General features: G+C 32.1%; 1 protein-coding gene across 5 annotated transcripts in view; it reads right to left on the bottom strand.

The window, feature by feature from the left end:
• LOC149563759 (citrate synthase, mitochondrial-like) overlaps window positions 1-2,950 on the bottom strand; it is a 208,256-nt gene extending 205,306 nt beyond the window's left edge. For 2 of the 5 annotated variants that reach the window (XM_089826893.1, XM_089826891.1), the window contains exons 1-2: window positions 2,566-2,950; window positions 2,092-2,188 (exon numbers count right to left, since the gene is read on the bottom strand). The gene's annotated coding sequence lies outside the window, so the exon portion shown is untranslated. Of the gene's footprint in view, window positions 1-2,091; window positions 2,189-2,366; window positions 2,525-2,565 lie in introns of those variants that run through there. The other 3 variants (XM_089826892.1, XM_089826890.1, XM_089826895.1) reach the window with 2 other exon arrangements.
• Between the last annotated feature and the right edge of the window lie 18,492 nt (window positions 2,951-21,442).

The following is a 21,442-nucleotide window of genomic DNA, read 5'->3' as shown; positions in this document are numbered from 1 at the left end:
TTATTTATTTATTATTATTTATTAAGCTATATATTAAACTATTACATATATATGGCTTATAAAATTGTAGGGGATTTGGGGTCAACACCCATAGAAGAAGCAAGTGATCTTGTTGGTTCAGCACCAACATATTGAGTAGTAGAGACAGATCTCGTCCAGTAGCAAAGGTGGTAGGCAAGACCAGCAACAGGATAAGTAGCCAAAGCCACAGGGGGCCACAAAACCTTAGCAGTTCATAGGGCAGAAACACCATATAACAAAAACCTAAGCAGTTTGCTTGGCAGCCCCTACTATTCTATGGGCAATTTTACCTTTGATCATTTCATTGCAGTTCCACCAGCGGCAGTTCAATGGATCTCATGTGCTATGGAACAGGATCCGCACCTGGAAGACTTGCTCCTGCCTTTACGGTCTCTGCCTCGTAGGGGCTCCATCACTGCCTCTTACTTTGTGTCGCAATAAATCCGGTATCTCATTCAATCTCTGACATTGATATACATCTAGAGCGCCACAACCTTTCCACCCCAGGAGGCAAGAAAAGCTATCAATTCACCCTCAGCCACTCTCCAATGGATATGTTGGCAACCACAATGTTCCCTCGACCAATGTGTGTCCTGCTCAACCAACATGTTCCTCCCATATGTGATGTGTATATAAGTGCATCTACATCACCTCAGGAAAAAATTCACGCATCTGCACACCCAATTCTTGCATCTGCATCCGTATCCGCAATAAAACGCATCCATATCCGCACCAGAACCGGCAATTTAAAAAATTGAAAATGTGAAAAAGAAAACATTTACCAATGAGATAATGACACAAAATATCTATCTTATTATATCAATGAACCAAATGATAATGTTCATCTAGCATTAATTGTACGCTACTAGACTCACCACCTGCAAAAGGAACAAAGCCACTCTTTCAGGATAGAATGCAGAGACAAGCGAGAGAGGTGAGACCTCAGGTGAAGTCAATTACAAATTTTTAAAATTGAATTTAAAAATTAGATCTTTTAAAGTTGAACATACAAAAGGGTAATCATTAGAGAGCTTTTAATCTAGCCTAATTAAGGAAAGGGAAGCCACGAAAAGAACCTAGCAAACAGCAATAAGTGAAAAGCACGTCAATTGTTAATTTTTGGGGCAATATTAGCATGTCCTCCTAACCATACATAAATTGGCAGAAAACTGTGGCCGACTGCCATCAATATAATGTCACATGAACTTCCAAGATCAAGAGTGCTAAAGGTATGTTTTCTTGAAACTTCTAGATAAATTCAGGGACCTTCGATCCGGGGAAAAGAAACATAAAAATAAATTAGCCCTTTCAATGCATAAAATTGACAGAAAAAGCAGCCTACCACTATAAATTTTAATTTTTAACTGTACTGTCAGATTAAGTTCCAAGAACAAGGATGTCAATAGTGTGTTTATTGAAACATCCAGAAAAATTCACGCGTCTTTGAGGACACCCAGGTGATACTGTAAAAATGCATCAGTCCTATTATCCTCTTTATCGCTGAACATAAATAAACTATTTAATATTATCGAGGGAAAATATCAGTCGATGGAGGCGAATCTACTCAACAGAAAACACAACAAAGGCGTAGAAAACGTCATAGTAAGTAAAGATGCGAGAAAAACAAAAAGATGAAATAATAAATTGTATCCATGGAATTTTGGAGCCCTCACTAATCATTATAATCGTCAAAGATTCAAATAACAAAACATAATCCTTGAATAGAGATAGCCTAAACTTTCACATTACAAAGCGGAAAAAAACCAATCTGATTATCTGTACTGAGAGCTGAAAGGAAAAGGTTAAAGGTTGACATGATGAAATACCTTGTAGAAATGAGGGCAATGGGAGTGACAAAAAAGATATTCCCTTAGTTTCGAGCAATGGAACCCTAACCCCCGTAAAAACAGACGACACTAAAAACTTTTCAAACGAAAACTTTTCAAACGAAGTCCGATTCCTCGAAGAAAAAACAAAAATAGATAAAGCATAAAATTCATTACCTTCATGGGGCAGTCTAATGAAATAAACTTGGATTTCGATCGAATGTGTTAGAGTTTTGATACTTACGCTGTTATGTGCTGAGACTCGCTAGTTTCTTCTGGTACTAATAGTTTCCCGTGCTTCGATCCTCTCCGGACCTATGCGTTCGATGGCTTTAGAGAAACTAGTCCAATAAATCAGAGGATTAGAGCTTGTCAAGCTTTGGGGTCTTAAAACAAAAATGCATAAGAAGAAAGTATGACTTCACAACGCTTCTTTAATTTTCTGAAGTGGACGCTGTTGATTGAGCAAAATTTCATCACAGTTTGTTCATTTTGCAAAACATCAAAAAGTAATTATACGTAGTTTGCATCGAGTTTGATATCCGAGAGCTTCAGAGTTCAATCCAGGGTGAAATTGGTTTTCCCACTCGCCACGAGTTTATAAAGAAAAATGGTGACACTTGCATACGAGAAAATCGTAATTCCTTCCAAAGAAATAGAAAACAATGGAGCGGACTAAAATGACAGTAACAGTTGCGGGGCAATTATATTGTACAACCTAATGGTCTCCGGCAGCAGCTGGGAACTTCATTGCTGGAGAAGAGCTCTCAAAGTTCGCCAAGTGGAGAATGGATGATATTTCATACTCATCGTGGTCAGTGGGTTTTTTAAAACCAAAAAACATATGCTCTGATGGAGGAACAAGGAAGATTTTCTCTCTTGTTAAGACATTTTGTGCCAACAAGGAAATCTAATAAGGAAATAGACAATTAACAAGAGCTGGAAACAAATTGGACGTAATATTTAAAATTATGGTTTTGAAAATAGAAGTTATAAATTTTATCAAATTTAATTTAGATTTTTAATTAATATTTTAAATTTTAGTTTTATAGAATAATGTGGCGACTAGTCATTGTCTAAAAATATACAACTTAATGTAATATATTGTAAAATCAAGATATTTGAATTAATAGATTTTTAATCAAGAAATTTAGAAAAATTAAAATTTTGCAGTTTTTCTGAGTCAAATTGTGTAGAAAGTTTTTAATCATCAACGTTTCGGATCATACTTCGTGATCCATCATCAGATGAGAGAGTGTAAGAATGCCCAAATTAAATTTAGAAATTAATTGTTTTTAATTTTTTAATTAATATATACTAAAGTCTATATATATATATATATAAAGCAATACAACTCTTAATAGCAATAATATATTTTAATAAAAAATTAAATTTAATAATTATTGATTTATATAAAACTAATTTTTAAAATAATTTAAAATATATTAACATTTTTAAAAACTATTTTGAAAACAAAATTGTGATATTAATATTGATAAGACGTTATTTTTGTTGTGGAAGATAAAAACTTGTGCAAAAGATAAAGTTGTAATTATTTTATAAATCTAATGAACTTGTGACAAATATGCAAAAGATAAAGTTGTAATTAATAATGAACTTGTCACAAATATGGAAAAGATAGAGCTATAATTAATGAATTCATTAATGCATGTTAGAAAATATTGTATTTTTTGAAGTGGGAAAATAAAATAAACCCCACCAAAAATGCAACGTACCAATTAGAAAAAGGTAATAAATCAATATAAATTAATTTAAAAATATAAAATTTGTTGAACTTTAGAACTAAGTATTTTTTTTGCATTGCACAAATTAGCAAAAGGGGGTAAACAGGTAAACAAAAACATTAATACCCTGCCTATATAGCAGGGACTAATAATTTGTTTTAAAAATAAGCTAAAAATTTTAAAATAACATTCATTTCACATTTGTCACAATTTTATATTTTCAAAAAGTAATTTTTTATCTTAGAACAAAAATAATGTCTAATCAATATTAATTATCACAATTTTTAGTTTTGAAAATAGTTTTTTAAAATGTTAATATATTTTAAATTATTTTAAAAATTAGTTTTATATAAATCAATAATCATTGTAAATTATTAAATTTGATTTTTTACTAAAATATACTATTGCTATTAAGAGTTGTATTGTTTTATATATAGAGACTTTATTATATATTAATAAATAAATAAATTCTAAATTTAACTTATGTAATAAAATTCTAAAAATCTTAAATTTCTAACATTTATCCTGCACCATTCGTTTAAAGTAGAAAACAACTCTGTAAGAGGAGGCAACGCCTATCTGGAATCAAAATTTACCATTGATCAGTGTTTTTAATTAACAACAATTGCATTTTATTTTAAAATTAATAGACAATTCCTGACAATGATAGATTGACAGCTCCTTGCATAAACAAACCTGCAAAAGGGTGGGCATTTGTGGTTGAAAAATATTCAAAATATACAATTATTATTAAGATGTAGTGTTTTTCCCGTTGCGTTTTGAAATTTTGGCCAGTAAGTGCCAAATGCGGCATCGTTCTCCTCCCCACTGATTTGCATAAACATTCTCTCTTGGACTACCTGAGCAAATGTTGATAGTTTACTGCTACATGTCAAGAGAACATGAAAAGCTAACTCTGCAGTAGAGTCCGAAAGTCTCTAGATTCTGGAATTATGACATAGCAATAAATTCATTCTTATCTTTTCTTTTTCAAAATAACCCCCAACAAAAATGTCTTTAACCAATAAGAAAAAAGAAATTTTGTTTCAAAAATTGATTTAAAAAATATAGTCATCAGAACTTATAGAGTTTTATTTTTCATTTGTCGTACTAATTAATTGGAGGGGGTCTAATGAAAAAATTAGTACCCTACCTATATATAGGCAAGGACTAATAATTAAAAAGAGATCATCTTGCTTACTATTGTCTTGTTCTTCCCAAATATTCTGTCAAGGCCCTGGCGTTTGATTGGTAGTTCTCATGTTGTCTAAGAGTTAGGTTGACCTGAATGGGGGACTAACATACAACACCTGTGAAATATTGTTATTAATGTATGTGGTGACCTGTTTGAGTTTTTTGCTTTAAAAAAAAAACAAGAATTTAGAGGGTTTTTAGGGCTCAAACCTTGAATCCCACACAAATGAGTTGGCAGCATTGCTCAATGATCTCGCTTGCGCCTACCAATATGTAATAAGAAGTGCACCTAGCAGCAACATTCAAACATGCAAGTATTTGTAGACTATATTATCTGTTGATTATGTTAAATTGTTATTCCAAATATTTTTTTTAACCAGAACTACCTAACTTTGAAAGTTAAAAAATAGTTTGATTTTAAAATTAATTTATGATGACAAATTTCTCTTTTTTGATTGGCTACTAGTAGTTTCCCAAACTTCTTTGCTTCATCTCATTTGGTAATTTCTAGAATTTTCTCTTGCCCATCACTTACATTGATGTTGATGAAAGCTATTAACTTCCCTTTCACAACTGAGGTGATGCTAGCAAAAATACACTATTGCAACAGATAGTAGTGGTTTGCTCTTGTTCAAACAACTTGCAATCTCATGTAGAGAGATACACCTCTGCCTCAAAAAAAGAAATCCCAAAAGGAAAACTACAAGTTTGTCATGCTCCAGTCTCTCTACCTTAACACTTGGTCACCATACTATCGCTAGGGTAAAGCCCCACCTTAGGGATAACATGTTGGCAAATAGATATGCAAATCACTTTAGATCCAAGGAATTTCAATCTTCGTAAAATATGTACAATTTAAAATTGTAATTGACTAATGACAAGAAAGTACGAGTGTTTTAGTACAAATGGTTTTCAAATATTTAAAATTCAATTTAATAGGCTAGTATAAATGATAGCTTAGTTATATTAAAGATTAATAATAATTGGATGTGTAAAAATAGATGAGATATAATTAAGGTTGATTTATATTTTTTTTTAAAGTTGTAATGTTATTGTTCAAATATATTATAGAGATGTATATTGTCATTAGAATATATTATAGAGATGTAGTTTTCTTAAAATAATTTAAAATGTGATTTTTTGGTTGAATTTAAATTGTGCTTATAAGTTATTTAGATGATATTGTTTAGCATGATTTTGATCTTTGTTGAAGTTTTGAGACCTATGATTACATATGTGAAATGCAATGGTGTAAACTACACTTGGAGACCTACTATATATAAAGAGGTTTTAATTTGATTGGCTATAATTAAGCATTGAGGTTGATTTGGCTAGATTAAAATACATAAATTAGTAATGCTATTTATTGATTGTTCACTAGATTTGTACTTAATTGATGGTGAAAGTGACCTACAATGAGATATTTTATAGGTATCATATCACAATAGACAAACAAACACAAATGGTCAAAATTCAATTTTAATTGGTAAGCTAGCATGATACTTGTACCAATAAATTGTAAAGTTTTGTTAGAAGTTTAACTATAAAATTAATGTTATATAACATTGCTCTCTACATTCTTTGACCTTCTAACCTTTGCAAAAAGGTAGGGACTCAAGCTCCCTCAGAGCTCTTGTTAAATAAATAGGTGAAACACAAAAGTTAATCATATATATTGTGATATTCATAAATAATTATCATAGAATTGATAAGTAGGAGATGGCAATATCATGAGTCAATGAGTTTGACTCAATAACTACACAGTTAAATCCTTGGTAGCAATATCACAACTATTATAGAATTTATTCTAATTATTTGTTTAATCAAATGCAATCATAAGTTTATTTTATCATTTTTATATAAATTCAATCAAGCATCAAATTGGAATTTGAGAAGTTCTCTCTATATTTTTAAAAGTGGAATGTACTTACACAAGTAAGAAGACAAAATTTTGTTTGATTATAGAATAATGCACATAGACTAATGATACCTCGTGCCTAATTTGACACAACTTTTCTACTCTTATACTCCTAAACAGTGTGAGGCCTAACCAAAAACTTTGGTACTTATTTCAATTCAAGACACAAAATTCTTTAAACAAAATTGGGTGGGTCTAAGCTTTTGTATACAATAATTTTTTTAGGTATTTATGTACTATTCACTTAGGGTTCATTTGGTTGCAAGAATTATTGAATGCAACAATCATCTATGCTAGAATAAGCTCACTTCCAAAATTCATGCATTCTTAAAATAATTTATGGAATATCACCTAGACTAGTTTGGTTGACTTGGAAGATGAGTGAGAATATGCATTTTTGGCGTTTGGTTGCAAGAATTCGAATAGGAATAGTTTATTTATTTATTTGAATTCTAATAACTTAATGGTCTTGTATCTACAATTGAATCCCTTTGATCCAAGCATGATCTCGAATATAAATTTGATTTGTGCTCACCCAACAATGATTCTATTCACAACAAGTTGATTGTGCCCCAAATCCAAATTGGATAACACTGTCAACTGGTCAATGGTCACCAGAATTCATGCAAACAAAATATTTTTTTATAAAGAGAGAGTTTTATCAAATTTGACAAAGACATGAAATTGGTAGGAATACTACCCGAAAGATCATTTCTCGTGAGATCCATGATCTTCAGCAGTGTTAAGTTAACAAAGAAACTAGGTGGAATGGAGCAATTGAAAGCATTATACGATAGGTTTAGGACTCTGAACTCACTCATCTCAGAGATATGTCTTAGTAGCATTACAATAAAGTTGTTGCTTGACCAATCGAGCTTTTGCAAAAACTTGCAATTGAAGAGGGCATATGGGAAAAGAACACTGAAAGAATTATCCTGAAGAGTTGAATTTGTGATATTGGGAAGGTTGCAAATAGAAGAAGTCAAGTTGACAGAAATCAATTGACCAATGAGATCAATAGTGGTAACCCTGTCTAACTCATCACAAGAGATTCTTTTCCAAGCACATTCAACATGATTGACCATTTTTTCCCACTACAAACTTGGCTAATACGAGAAAACCTGATCAGGGATTCAATTGGGTTTAGAAAAATATAGAATAGGATTAAGCTATTCTAATATCACCTTTTAAGTTGGAAGACTGTCATGCCCATTTTGGCTAAAATTAGAAGCCCCCAATCTTAATTATGTTTTTAATTTTTACAACCAAACAATAGATTCAGTAATTATAGCAGTTATGCTTGCTAGTTACATCCCAATTTTGGCTACCTAACAGGGTCTTAGTAGAAATATACCATCTTAGTTAAGTACAAAAATTTAAAAACATTCCAAATCAAATACCAATTTAAATATAAAAGACTGAGAAAAAGTGCAATTAAGTACTTTAAATTTTAATCTTAGGTGATCCTAATGACCAAGGGGATATACTTAAAATTAGTATAACTATGATAACAAAATTTTATTTAAAAAATAGATTATCTCAAAGATTTAAAAAATTACATTTGAAAAAAAAAATCTTCATAATAATAAAGTTATATTTAATAATTCAATTTAAATGCTTATTAAGAATATAAATCATTAAAACTAAATTATGAACTTTTTTTGTTATGGATATTGAATTAAAGTGGTGACGATTTATTTTAAAAAATTAAAATTGTCTATGGAGTATTTAATACTAAAAAATGACTCATCATAGACCATTAGGTTAGTGTAACGTCCCGTAGGGAACTCAAAAGAAATTAACCTATTATGTCACTAAGTTTGCCAAACATTTTTTTGAAAGATTGAAACAACAAGAGATAACATAGCGGAAGCAATAACTCACATATATACAAAGCAATACATTAGCAGTTACATCTCTTAAGGGTTCCATAATGTTGAATCACATACATAAGTTTTATTAAGATTAATTCTGAAACATAACAAATTCCACATCATAGAATAACCATAAGTACGAATCAAATGAAATAATATACAAATACATAAGATGCCACATGGCATAACCCAAATTCATAATCATCCTTTGTACAAGTTACAGGGTATGAAATGCTAAAAGAATGTACATCATGAACAGATACAACATCTCATAAGATCTCCAATAATCAAGTACAGTACATCAGAGTATGACCAAAGAACATAATCACAATATCATAAGAATAGAACAACTGCGCAAGTACATCCAGCTGTTGGATCTCAATGGTATAAGAAACACTACCACTCAACCTCATGGAACCTAAATGGACTACTCCCACCGTGTTGAGGAGATAATATCAAGTCCCATATGGATAACAATCCAAGAGTCATAATCCAAAATCTAGGTCAAGGAAATCTTGATAGAAATCTATCTCAAAGGTACCAAGTACACACATAACATATAATCTTAGAGGCAACAAAGACACGTAGGAAACCTACTATGTAAGTAGGAAAGTGTCATCGCATGAGCCAACTCTAAAGTTACCTTGCCCGTCTCTCTAGACTTCAACCCTCTAGTGACTCTATGAGGTATCAACATCATTTCTTATAGACAAGGCATACTAATTAATGAGGTAAGGTAGCAACCAAGCATCCTCTCTACTCTCATCCTAGCTTATACTAGTATTCAAGGCATGGGCAAGGTAAAACACTAACTCTTGTTAATTAATTTTAACTCATTTAATGAAATATTATCACTTCTTAATACAACTTACAATGGGTTACCCAGGTAGACTCTTTAGGGCTCCGGCCTCCATTGCAAGCCACTTCCTAGTATACACATAGATAACCTACCCTAAGCTTATAAAAGTACAATTCATAAAATCACAATATTCACCTCAGTCCTATACAAGCAACTGGAAAGCACCAAAAGATAACTGGTTGAAACCTCCTAGGTTACACGAAGAAAATCATATTATTCACCTCAGTCCTATACAAGCAACTAGAAAGTACAAAAAGATAATTGATCAAAAACCTCATCATAAAAATACGTGGATGCATCACAATGGTTGAGAATAAAAGTATTAAAAATAGATTGACACAAGTATGATAAATGTGTTTCAATCATTATTTTGTCACTATTGTCAAACCTGCTAATTGTTGGTAAGACAATTGCTTATATGATTTAAGTATTATCATTTATTTGATTGATGAAGACAATTTGATCAAAATGATGTAACAATAGCACCTAGACGAAAGATTGAGTTATGATATGGAAAAGGAGTACAAGAATCAACTAAGACAGTGATATTATAGTGCATTGATAATCTACTTATGGTTGCAAAGGTTGGTTACACTGAGAAAGTTCAGAAGAACAAGTTAAATGAAGTTTGTCTGCTAAGCTTAACCGAGTGGACAGTAGGTGTCAAGCAAAGTTAGTGCAAGCCAAGTAGAAAATCAGTTGGAGTCAAGCAAAACTCTATTTTAGTGTAAGTTGAGTGAAACAATTGATGCTGAGTAAAGTTTAGTTGATACCGAGCACTAGTAAACTTTAGTTCGTGCTAAGTGATTTTACAATGGATGCCAAGCAACGTAGTATGTGTCAAGCATAAGAAGCTAGTTAATGTTGAGTGTCAACATCAATAGAAAGATCATGAATTCAATGGATTTGAGTTGTCAAAGTTGATTTCTTAGATTATATGAACCATGTGGAAGATAAGATTAATGAGCTAGTGGCACAAAATTCATGGTAAACCATTCTGAGGTGAATTCAAAGAGGATTAAGAGAGAATTTTCTAGAAGGAAATGAAATGAAATAAGGGGTAGATTCATTGAATCCTACCTAATCTGTCCTAATCCTAAATTGGACAATGGAGAATGAATGACAAATTATCTTAATTCTCTATTTATAGATATGTTTGGTCAGAAGCAAAGGTTGTCATGTGCAAGAACCTAAAGAAAACAAGGAGTGTAGGGTATTGCTTCATTCAGTGACCTAAGAGAAGAGTCTGCATTGGCAAGTTAAGAAAGAAGGCTCAAGGGTATGGATGCTTGAAGGGTGAACAAGCTATTAGATTTGAAATGTCTGAAAGCCCAACAGAAAGGAGGACTGAAACAAAGATTTATAATCTGCAAATGGAGTTGTAAGTTGTTATTAGATCAAGCCTTGTTGTTACTCTCTAATAATTGTATTAGTGTAGCATAAATCCTTTGGATTAAGGTTGACCTAATAGTCATTTGCAAATCGTTTAACTGGGTGACATTCAAAGTGAATGGTCTAAAGTCCTCTAACAAGACTCACTCCTAACAAGGTGATTGAAATCCTTTAATAGGGTCACATTTAATAGTGTGTATTGTAACTGTTAACAAGGTTGGCCTTTCACAGGGCATCACTTTAGAAGAGTGAGAAAGAGTAGCATGTTACTGGTGGTTTTTCCCAAATTGGGTTTATACGTAAATCATTGTGTCAAGTGTGTAATTGAATCTGTTATGTTTCATGTTTACATTTATGTAAATTGAATTGACAGTAACCTACAAGTTTTAAGTGATTGCATAATCTTATGGATGCATGTATGATGATAAATGTTTTATGGGTTCACTGAGCTGTGAAAAGTTTTAATAGTGCATCTGGACCTTGGATAACTGATTCACACACCCCCCCCCCCCCCCCATTATTCTAAATAATTCCAACATAAAAGGTCATGACCAAATAATATTCATAACATCATCATAGATCAAACACCTCTCGAGCCTTTGGTATACATACCTAAATTGGTCAAAACTAGGTTTAACCCAAACCCCACCATGAAATAAATCATACATCTCATCAAGTAGTTAAGCAAGTGTAGTTAAATAGTTAATAAGGTTTGTCAATATATTATCATAAAAATTTGATTCACAACATGGGTTCAAGTTTTCATTTTCAAAATGTCACATTTGATCCAGTTTACCAAGTACACAAGTATTTAAGAGACCCACCATTCCATTAAAAATGCCTTAGTATAAAAATCCATTTTCATATAGAATGAAATACCATTTAAACAAAATCAGAATTTCATTTTAAAAATGTTCCCTCAATTAAAATTGAATTACAATTACCAATTTATATATATATAATTAATAAACTACAAAACAAAATCTTTAATTAAATATTATTAAAATTTAATAATAATAATTATTAAATTGTTGATAAAATAATATTGATTCATTTATTAATAATAATAATTACTAAATATAATAATAAAATATTATTATTATTAATTAAAAATTATAATAAAATAATTTTTAAAAATATATAAAATTTAGGACCCAAAGGCTGACTATTGCGGCAATCTTGTTGCCCATCGCAGCTACGACAATCTTGTTGCCCATCGCAACTTTGGCTGCTAACAACAACCTTGGCTACCTTAGCGGCCAAGTTGCATTGAGGTAGCAAGGGGAAATAGGGGAGGTCATGGTCTCTGTTTCCCCATTTTTTTATTTAAATATTTTTTAAACAAACCCTCCCCCCCTCCCCCACACCAAATATAATATGCAATGATATTTTTTTAATCTAATTACCACTGTAACAAAATAAATTACTGTGGTAAGTATGTTTTTTTCCCTTTTTTTATACAACAATTCAAAAAGGAATCTGATGTGAAGAGTATAAAACAACAATCGAATTGACGAATTTAAATCCAATTTCTCGCACAAACATTTTTCTATAATGAAGAATGAAAATTTACAAACAAGGGTTGTCAACCAAAAATCGATCTCTAAAAATAAGATCCACAAACAAACACAAAGAAGACAAAGGAAATATTCGAAGTAATCTACTATGATAATCTCAACCAAAATTTCTACCTCAATCTGATGCTAACTAGACGAATGCTCGAAGATTGCAAGAATTCTTGTCTCTCAAAATCCTTTTCAAAATTTTGCTTCTCCAAACCTGTGTATGGAGAAATGAGCTCTAATTTATTAATAAAGTGTTTCTCCACCTAGGATTTCGGTTTACACAAAAGCCTTTTCTTTATTATTTTAATTTCATGTGCAAACTTTTTGCGTTTTAATTATAATAAAGTTTTATTAAATCATTCTCAATTGCTTTTATTAAATAATAAGATGTAATTAGAAAGTATATATATTAATTCAACTAATAATAATAATTAGAGTTTATTTTTAAAATGAAACCTCTAAATTAATTATTATTAAATTAAATAAATATACCGTGCCAAATTTGACTTTTAATTAAATCTTTCAATCTATTTCCTCTATTTAATTAATTTCTCAATTAATTAAATATAATAAAATTTGATTTTTCTTTATAAAATTTTCATTAAATTAAATCATTTAATAATATCTTTATTTGATTTAATTATAACTGAAAATCACAGCAAACTCACAAACTTAATAATAAAACCCATCTAAAAGACAAAGTATGAATTCAAACTCAAGGGTCAAAATTTTGAATTCACGTCACTTGACGAATTTGGAAGGGTACATAACTCAGATACTTGTCCTATATTCTAGGACAATTGGCTCAGGGTTAGGATTTGGACTCAAGAACTATCTCCCCTCTTTACCATTAAGATATTGTGATAGGGCAACCTCATCTTGGCAATTTAAGGAAGTTGATGCTCGATACCTGCAATTTGCATAAAACTCGAACATGTACATATATATATATAAACTAAACAGGAAATGGTGGGGAGTGGTACATCATGTAGATCTTGACTACAACTCCCTCCCTTAACCACATTAGAAATGTCAAACATAAAGTGAAAAATACATGTACACCATATGCATGCAAGTACAGGGTAAGTAACCATAGAAAATTGTATATAAATCATCCATTTAACTATCATCATGAAACAATTGAAATCGCTATATGAACATAAGAAGCATCGTCATCGAAAGAATAAACATAAACACATGAAATAATCGATTATCAAGTAGTTCATCAAATAAATAAAGTATCTATGAAATAACATCCAAATCAAATCAGGTAACCAAGTACCACTAAATCATAAAACATAACCATAAAGTTGGCCTAAAAGAATTTGACAATATAACATGAAAAGTAAACTAAGGGTAGGCATTACAGTTAGAGTTAGAATTATAACGACTGTAACCTTGATTTTATAAATTTCTATCACTACTCCCATTTGTACTTCCTATAAATGACTTGCACCTAAAAGAGGTGCAATGGGCATGTCAATAGAGCTTATACCTTGTTTTTTATTTCTACTTCATCACCTTCTTTTTACCTTTTGCTCATACTTCTTCTTCATTGTCTTTCCATTCTTCTTCTCCTTCATTATCACCTCCTCCTTCTTCCTCTTATTCTTCTCCTCCTCTTTTTTTTATTCTTGTTTGTTTTTTGTCTTTGTCTGCTTTGTTTCTCCTGCTCCTTTTCCCTTTTCTTCCTATTCTTCTCTTCCTTATCCTCCTCCATCTTCCCCTCGTCCTCCTCCTCCTCTGCTTCTCCTCTTTCTCATCTTATTCTCTCCTCCTTGTGCAACTTCTTTAGGTTTCACTTCTTTATTTTCTTCTTTGTGTCCTTTTCTTATTGGTCTTGTACGTCTTCTCCTTCTTCTTTTCCTTTTTCCTCTTCTTCTTCTCCTCCTCTTTTTTTTTTCTTTTCGATCTTCTTTATTTCTTCCTCTCCTTTTCATTCTTCTCGTCCATTCCCTTTTTTTCCCTTCTTTTCCTCCTCCTCCTACTCTCCCTTTCTTCCTTTTCACATTCTTCTTCCCTTGCTCCTCCCCCTCATATGTTGAACACAACGGATACATTGATTATATTGTTGTGCATAACTGATGATGATACATGAAAAGGAGAGATTATTGGATATAAAAGATGTTGATGAAGAATAAAGTTAGAACTGAGCTACAAAGTGTATGTAGATGAGTTATATTAGTTGTTATATTTTCATTGATTTCAACATGTTTGACTATACTAATTCATGTAAGTTGCAATCGTCTGAAGGATGTGGTATTGAATAGAGAAGTGAAAGAGAAGCATGAAGATGAGATGTATAAGTGATTCTAGGTATGTGAATCTAATTGGGCAACTGATGAATTATCCTATGATTGTATAATGTTGGTTTGATTATTTTGCATGATTTTATTAAGTGTTGAGATGATGTATAAGCAAGTTAGTTAGGTTGGTAAAAGAAGAAATGAAGTTGGAAAATGAAAAGACAAAGAATCAGTAAGTTACACCAACCTATAAATAGTGGTCGATAAATGAAGAAGATGAAAGGTAAAGTAAGTGAGAAGAGTATTAACTGAGCAAGTAGAATATTAACCAAGTACAATATTAATCAAGTATAAAGAAGGTCAGGGAAGGAAGAACATTGTTTAGTAAAAGATAAAAAGTTTGTAAAAGATCGAATAAAGGGCTACATCAAGTAGAGATTTGGACTATTATAGAAGATTCCAAGATAAGGACAAATTTTGTTAGCAAGATCTACGACTGGAGTAATTTAGGAAAAATATGATGTTGAAGATTTGATGCATGTTTAGTGATCCAAAGTGAAGCACAAAGTTAAGGTTAAAATGATTTCTCAAGTGTCTAGATTCAACATATCTAAGATGGAAGAGTTAAATTGACGATTGTGATTAAATAGAAAAATCTTATGAAAGAGCAAATTGAAGCAGTAAAAACTTATCTATATAAGGAAGAGACAAGAAGGTAAATGTGGTTGGTATATTTGATAGCCAAGTTGGTGTAAAGTGTTGAAGGTATTTTACTGATTAAATCAGAGTACAAAGTTCAAGTGAAGTAAAGTTTTGTTGTGATGACTAGTTAGTGAGTTGAGATATTGAGCATAATGGTGATCCAAACGAGCAAGGTGAGTTGTGTATTTATCAGACCATTTGATTATTACCCTCTACCCATTGTAGTATAAAATTTCTTAACCGAGTGGAATTAACAATCTTTTTATTTGTAAAGTCTTATTGTAAGGTGACATACCATTGAATGTTTAGAAGTCTTGTAGAGGGGTCACTCATTGAAGGGTGATAAGGTCTAGATGATCTTTGGTGAAAATCCCCTATTAGGGTCATACCTAACAATGTTCTTGTAACCTTTAATAGGGTTGGCTCTTAACTGAGCTCACTTCAGAAGATTGAAATTATTTTAGGTGACTAGTCCATGGGAATTTTTGCCCCAATTGGGTATCGACGTTCAAAATCATGGTATTAATGTGTTCATGGATGTTTTACATGTTCTTTGCTTTTACATGTTAAAACTATCATTATTTTGGTAAGTCGCTTAATGAAGTTGATATTTAATATAAGAGGTATATGAAGTGAAATCAGTTTAATGCATAAGATTGATCAAGTTACTGTGATTACTAAGTTGATTATTGATAAATTAAAGTTGTTATAAGGATGGTGGATTGTTTGAAAGGGCTTGTGGATAACTAGGGACAACTAATTCACACCCCCCTCCCCCCCCCCCAACTTTATAATTGGTATCATCGTGAGCGCTTGAAGGAATAAGTTTGGAATCCTTAAGCTAAAGATTTGAAGATGTATAAGAGAGAAGTGTTGAAGCTAAACAAGGAGAATTTTTCATCATGACAAAGCATAATGAGATTGTATTTATCTAGCATTTGAGAATCTGCAGAGAAAAACAAGAACACAACTCTCTGATGATAGAGATTGCTTCTTCCCTAAATGATGTTGAATTTGATGATATCAAAGATTGTGCTACTACTAAGGAGAATTGAGGGAAACTGATACTTGAACATGGAGGATATCAAAATGTGCTAAGGAAAAAGGTTGAAAATTTGAGAGGTAATTTTGATGGCATGAGAATGAAGAAAGGTGAGAACATTATGAAATACAATAGTTGAATCAAGAAAGTAAGTAATGCTATTAGAGGAGTTGGAGGAGTCATAAGTGATGAGTTTGTAGTAAGAAAAGTTCTTAGAACTCTTTTACCTATCTATGCTATTAAAAAAAATTCTATTCTTGAGTAAAGATCTATTCCTGTAAATAAGATTACTCTTGATGCTTTGGTTAGTAGACTGACTACTTTTGAGCTGAATAATTTTGATAATTGTGTAGTAGCTAAGATTGAATCTACATTTAAGCCATATCTAACTATTGGAAGTTCAAGGAAAGATAAGAGAACTCATCACAATAATAATGATATTGATTATGAATTAGATGATAATGATCTAGAAGAGATTGAAGCATTGTTTGCAAAGAGGTTATCGAGAGGCAAAGGAAAGTATAAAGGTAAACTATGTTTTTTTTGCTTTAAATGTAACAAGGTTGGTCACATTGAATCTAGTTGCCTTGATAGGAACATAGATAAAAGGAATGATAGAAGGGGGAATAGATAATGAGGAAATATACTACAAAGATAAAGGAAAGAAGGTGTGTCACCTAGTTGAGGAGGAAGACATTGAGTACTAGATGAAACTATTGATGAAGAAGAAGGAGAGGAAGTTGTATATGTTGCAATGAAGGAAGTGTTGGAAATTTGTTTAGCACTTCCCTCACAATTCATTACAAGGGCTTAACTACCTCCTGTGTACTATAAGTTGAGTGGTTGTATCATGTATTGACAAATTGCTCTTTTGGTGTAATGAAAATCCCATTATAACAAGTGGTATAAGAGCTTGGTCATAGGTTCAAATCCTTAGACTCTTGGGTCATGTTAAGGGGGAGATTGTTGGAAATTTGTTGAGCGCTTCCCGGAGGATTCATGACAAGGGCCATCCTCCTGTGTACTATAAGTTGAGTGGTTGTATCAGACATTGACAGATTGATCTTTTGTTAAAATGACAACCCCACTCTAACAAGAAGATTCTGAAGGAGAAGAAAGGTATGAAGTAGAAAATGCTCCCATTTCTCAAATAAGTAAAAATAACACATAGATTACTGCTAGTGGTTGTATGCATCACACGAGTGGTGATATTGGTAAATTTGAGAATTTAGAACATTATAATGGTGGATTTGATAAACTTGGAAATGATGATTCATGTTCCATGAAAGGAAAAGTTTCTATCATGTTGAATGAGAAGATCAAATGTGATAATGCATATTGGACACATGGTATAAAGTATAATCTATTGAGTGTTGCTCAATTGAACAACATAGGTCACCAACTGCAGTTTTAAAATTTAAAGGTGAAGATATGTGATGATGTTGAGAATCTGATTGGTACTAGTAACCTATTCTACTTGGAGTCTATTGAGAATACACCTTTGATTGTAAAAATTGAAAAAGTGTGGTTATGAAATAAGAGGTTATGTCATTTTAATTTTGACAACATAGTCAAGGTTAGTAGAAAGAAAAAAGTGAGAGGTTTAACAAGCATAAGAAAACCTAATAAAGTGATGTGTAAGCAATGTCGAGTTGGAAAAATGACCGAGTCAAGTTTCAAAAGTAAGTGTTACTCATCTCATGATATATTGGAATTGGTTCATACTAATCAATGTGGTCCTATGAAAGTGCAAAGCTACTATGGTGATAAATACTTTATCTTATTTATTGATGATTTCTCAAGGATGATGTATGTTAAGTTTCTAAAAAGAAAACTACAATGCATATCAAATTCTCAAATGGTATAAGACAAGAGTTGAGAAAGAAATGGGTAAGAAATAAAAATGTTTGAGATGTAACAAAAAGGTGAATTTATGTTTGATGAGTTTACTAACTTTTATGATGAGAATGCAATTAAAATAAAATTGTTTCCACCAAGGACACAACAACAGAATGGTATAGCTAAAAGGATAAATATATCTATTGTTGATAGTGCTAGCACACCATTTATTGAGAAGGAAGTTGCACATATATAGTGGAGAGAGGCATTTAGCATTGCAGTTTACACACTAAACTGAGTACAATTGAATAAAGGTACAAACAAGATACCTTATGGACTCTAGTATGGGCATACATCAAATGTGAGTTATTTTAAAATATTTATAAGTAGATGTTATATTCTGAAAGATGATAGAAATGGAAAATTTGGATTCTACAGGTGATGAAGGTATATTCCTGGGTTATTCCACTAGGAGGAAAACATATAAATGTTTGAACAAGGCTACTAAAAAAATGATTAAAAGTGCTAATGTGACAATTGATGAGTTTCCATAAAAGAATGATGGAAAAAACAAGAAAGAACCTGCAGACTATAAGAGGTTTTTCTATGTTCAAGAAGATGCATCGAGTACACTACCCAAGAAACAAATAGAAGTCAGTGAGTGACAACCAACAATACCTGAGAAACAACAACCTGCTATAGAACAACTTGTTGAGCATCCACGGATTGGATAAAATGGTCAAGAATAAAAAATGTAACCTATTTTAGAAAAGCATGTTAAAAGGAACCATTCACTGAGCTAGATAATTGGAGACAAAGATGTTGGAGTGATGACAAGAAATAAGTTGAGAGAAAATACATGCTTGATTTGTGAGTTTTATCCTAGAATAATTAAAGATGCACTGGAAAATAAAGATTGGATTAATGTTATGAATAAGGAGATTGAGCAAATTGAGAAGAATAACACATAGATATTAGTACCGAGACGAAAACGGTAATAAATATTTTTTTAGAAATAAGTTGAATGAAAATGGAGAAGTAATAAGTCAAGAATAGTCTACAAGAGAAATGCACAAGAAGAAACAATTTATTATGGAGAAACATTTTCCCTTGTTGCTAGACTAGGAGTAAAGATACTACTTGTGTTATGATGTGGAGCCTAATCAGACTCAAAGGTTTATTTGGCACAATTTTCCTCTAGATTATTTCTATGGGGGTTTGGGGGCAGCACCCTTGTGGGGTCTTGGGACAGTACCCCAGGTGTGCTCCCTGTCACGATACAAGGTGGGGTCGAGGGGCAACCCCCCCGTGGGGGTTTTCAGGAGCAGCGCCCCTAAAGCCAAAAATGCCCTTATATTGTAAAAGGCATCAATTGCTATTTTCTTATTGGATGACTTATTCTAGCCCTAATTGTGTAAGCGATAAAAAGCTTGTATAAAAATGCTTAGGGTTAGGGATTTCATAATGTACTAGTGATATTGTAGCTTCTTGTGGTGGTATTGAGCTTTAAGGGATTGCAGATTGTAATAATTGGATAATAATAATATTAGACTTGTTGTTGGTGGACGTAGCCTAGGGATTAGGTGAACCACATTAAATCTTGGTGCCTTGTGTTCTCTTTTATTGGATCTATTATTTTCTAGTATTGTTTATATTTTCATGTAACTATTATTTTTGTCTGAGCTTAATCCTAACAAGTGGTATCAGAGCCAGACAGTTGTCATTTTTTTTAGCCAGATCGTCGTCATTTATTTTAGCGATCTTCTACAGGAAGGTCTCATGGTTGAGTGGGAGCAATGGTAGACAAGGGTAAGTTGAGAGTTAGCAAGTTTAATGTGTAGAACTTTTAGTTATGAAATATGCAAATGGAAGACTATCTTTATGAGAAGGATTTATTGAAGCCGTTGATAGGAAAAAACAAGAATCAGGGATCTATGATAGATGATGACTAAGATCTTTTAGATAGAAAGACAGTTGGAAGCATTTGATTATGCCTGACACCATCAGTAGCATTTAATATTACAAAAGCAAAGATGCCAAAAGAGTTGATGGAAACCCTAGCGAAATTGTATGAAAAGCCCTCCACTTCAAACAAGGTATTTCTTATGAAGCCTTTACTTAATATGAAGAGGACTAAAGTTAGATCTGTTGCGGATCATTTAAATGAGTTTGATACTATTACTAGTTAGTTATCTTCTATGGGTATTGATTTTGATGAATAAATTAGGGCTCTCTTGATTTTGTGTTCTTTGCCTAAAAGCTAGAATGACTTGATAAGTAATTTTGTTTCTGGATCTAATACCCTAAAATATGATGATGTGATCAATGTTAATTTGAGTGAGGAAACATGTAGGAAAACCTTAGGTGGATCTCCAACATGAAGTGCTTTGAACGCACAAACCAAAGGCAAAATGACTGAGAGAGGCTAGGTTGCCCTTAAACATGTGGGCAGAGGTTGTCAATATTGGTATATATTTGATTAATAGATGTCCATCTACTCTTTTGGGCTATGGTATTCCAAAGGAAGCATGGATTGGTAAGAAGGTGAGTTATTCTTTTCTCAAAACCTTTGATTGTGAAGCATTTGCTCATATAGATTCTGAAAATAGAACCTAGCTAGAAGCTAAGTCAAAGAAATGTGTATTTGTTGGATATGGAATTGATGAATTTGGTTATAGGCTTTGGGATTTTGAAAATCATAAAATTGTAAGAAGCAGGGATGTCGTGTTCAATGAGAAAGTGTTGTACAAAGATCTATTGCAGCAGCATGAGAAGAAAGAAAATGATTATATAGTGTTGGATGATACTCCAAAAGATGATGTTCCAACAATTCCTCATGATCTGCAACAGCCACAACAACAAATACCACACACCCCAGTGAATGTTAGATGTTCAACAAGGATAAGTAGACCTCTGGAAAGATTTTCTCCCTCTTTGTATTCTATTTTACTTATTGATGTTGGTGAACTTGAATGTTATGATGAAGTTGTGCAGGTGGATACAAAGACTCAGTGGGAGTCTGCAATGAAAGATGAAATGGACTTTGCTGAAAAATAAGACATGGGATTTATGAAAGTTTCCTATAGGTAAAAAGGCTTTACAAATTAGATGGATTTACAGGATAAAAGAAGAGGATGAAGGTAAGAAAATATTTGAAGCCAAGTTAGTGGTAAAAGGATTTTCACAGAAAAAGGGCATTGATTTTGATTAGATATTTTC

The sequence above is a fragment of the Cupressus sempervirens genome, chromosome 4, assembly GCF_028749045.1.
Source record: "Cupressus sempervirens isolate cs-2001-9-10 chromosome 4, ASM2874904v1, whole genome shotgun sequence".
Taxonomy (NCBI): domain Eukaryota; kingdom Viridiplantae; phylum Streptophyta; class Pinopsida; order Cupressales; family Cupressaceae; genus Cupressus; species Cupressus sempervirens.
This window is presented reverse-complemented; position numbering and strand designations above follow the sequence as displayed.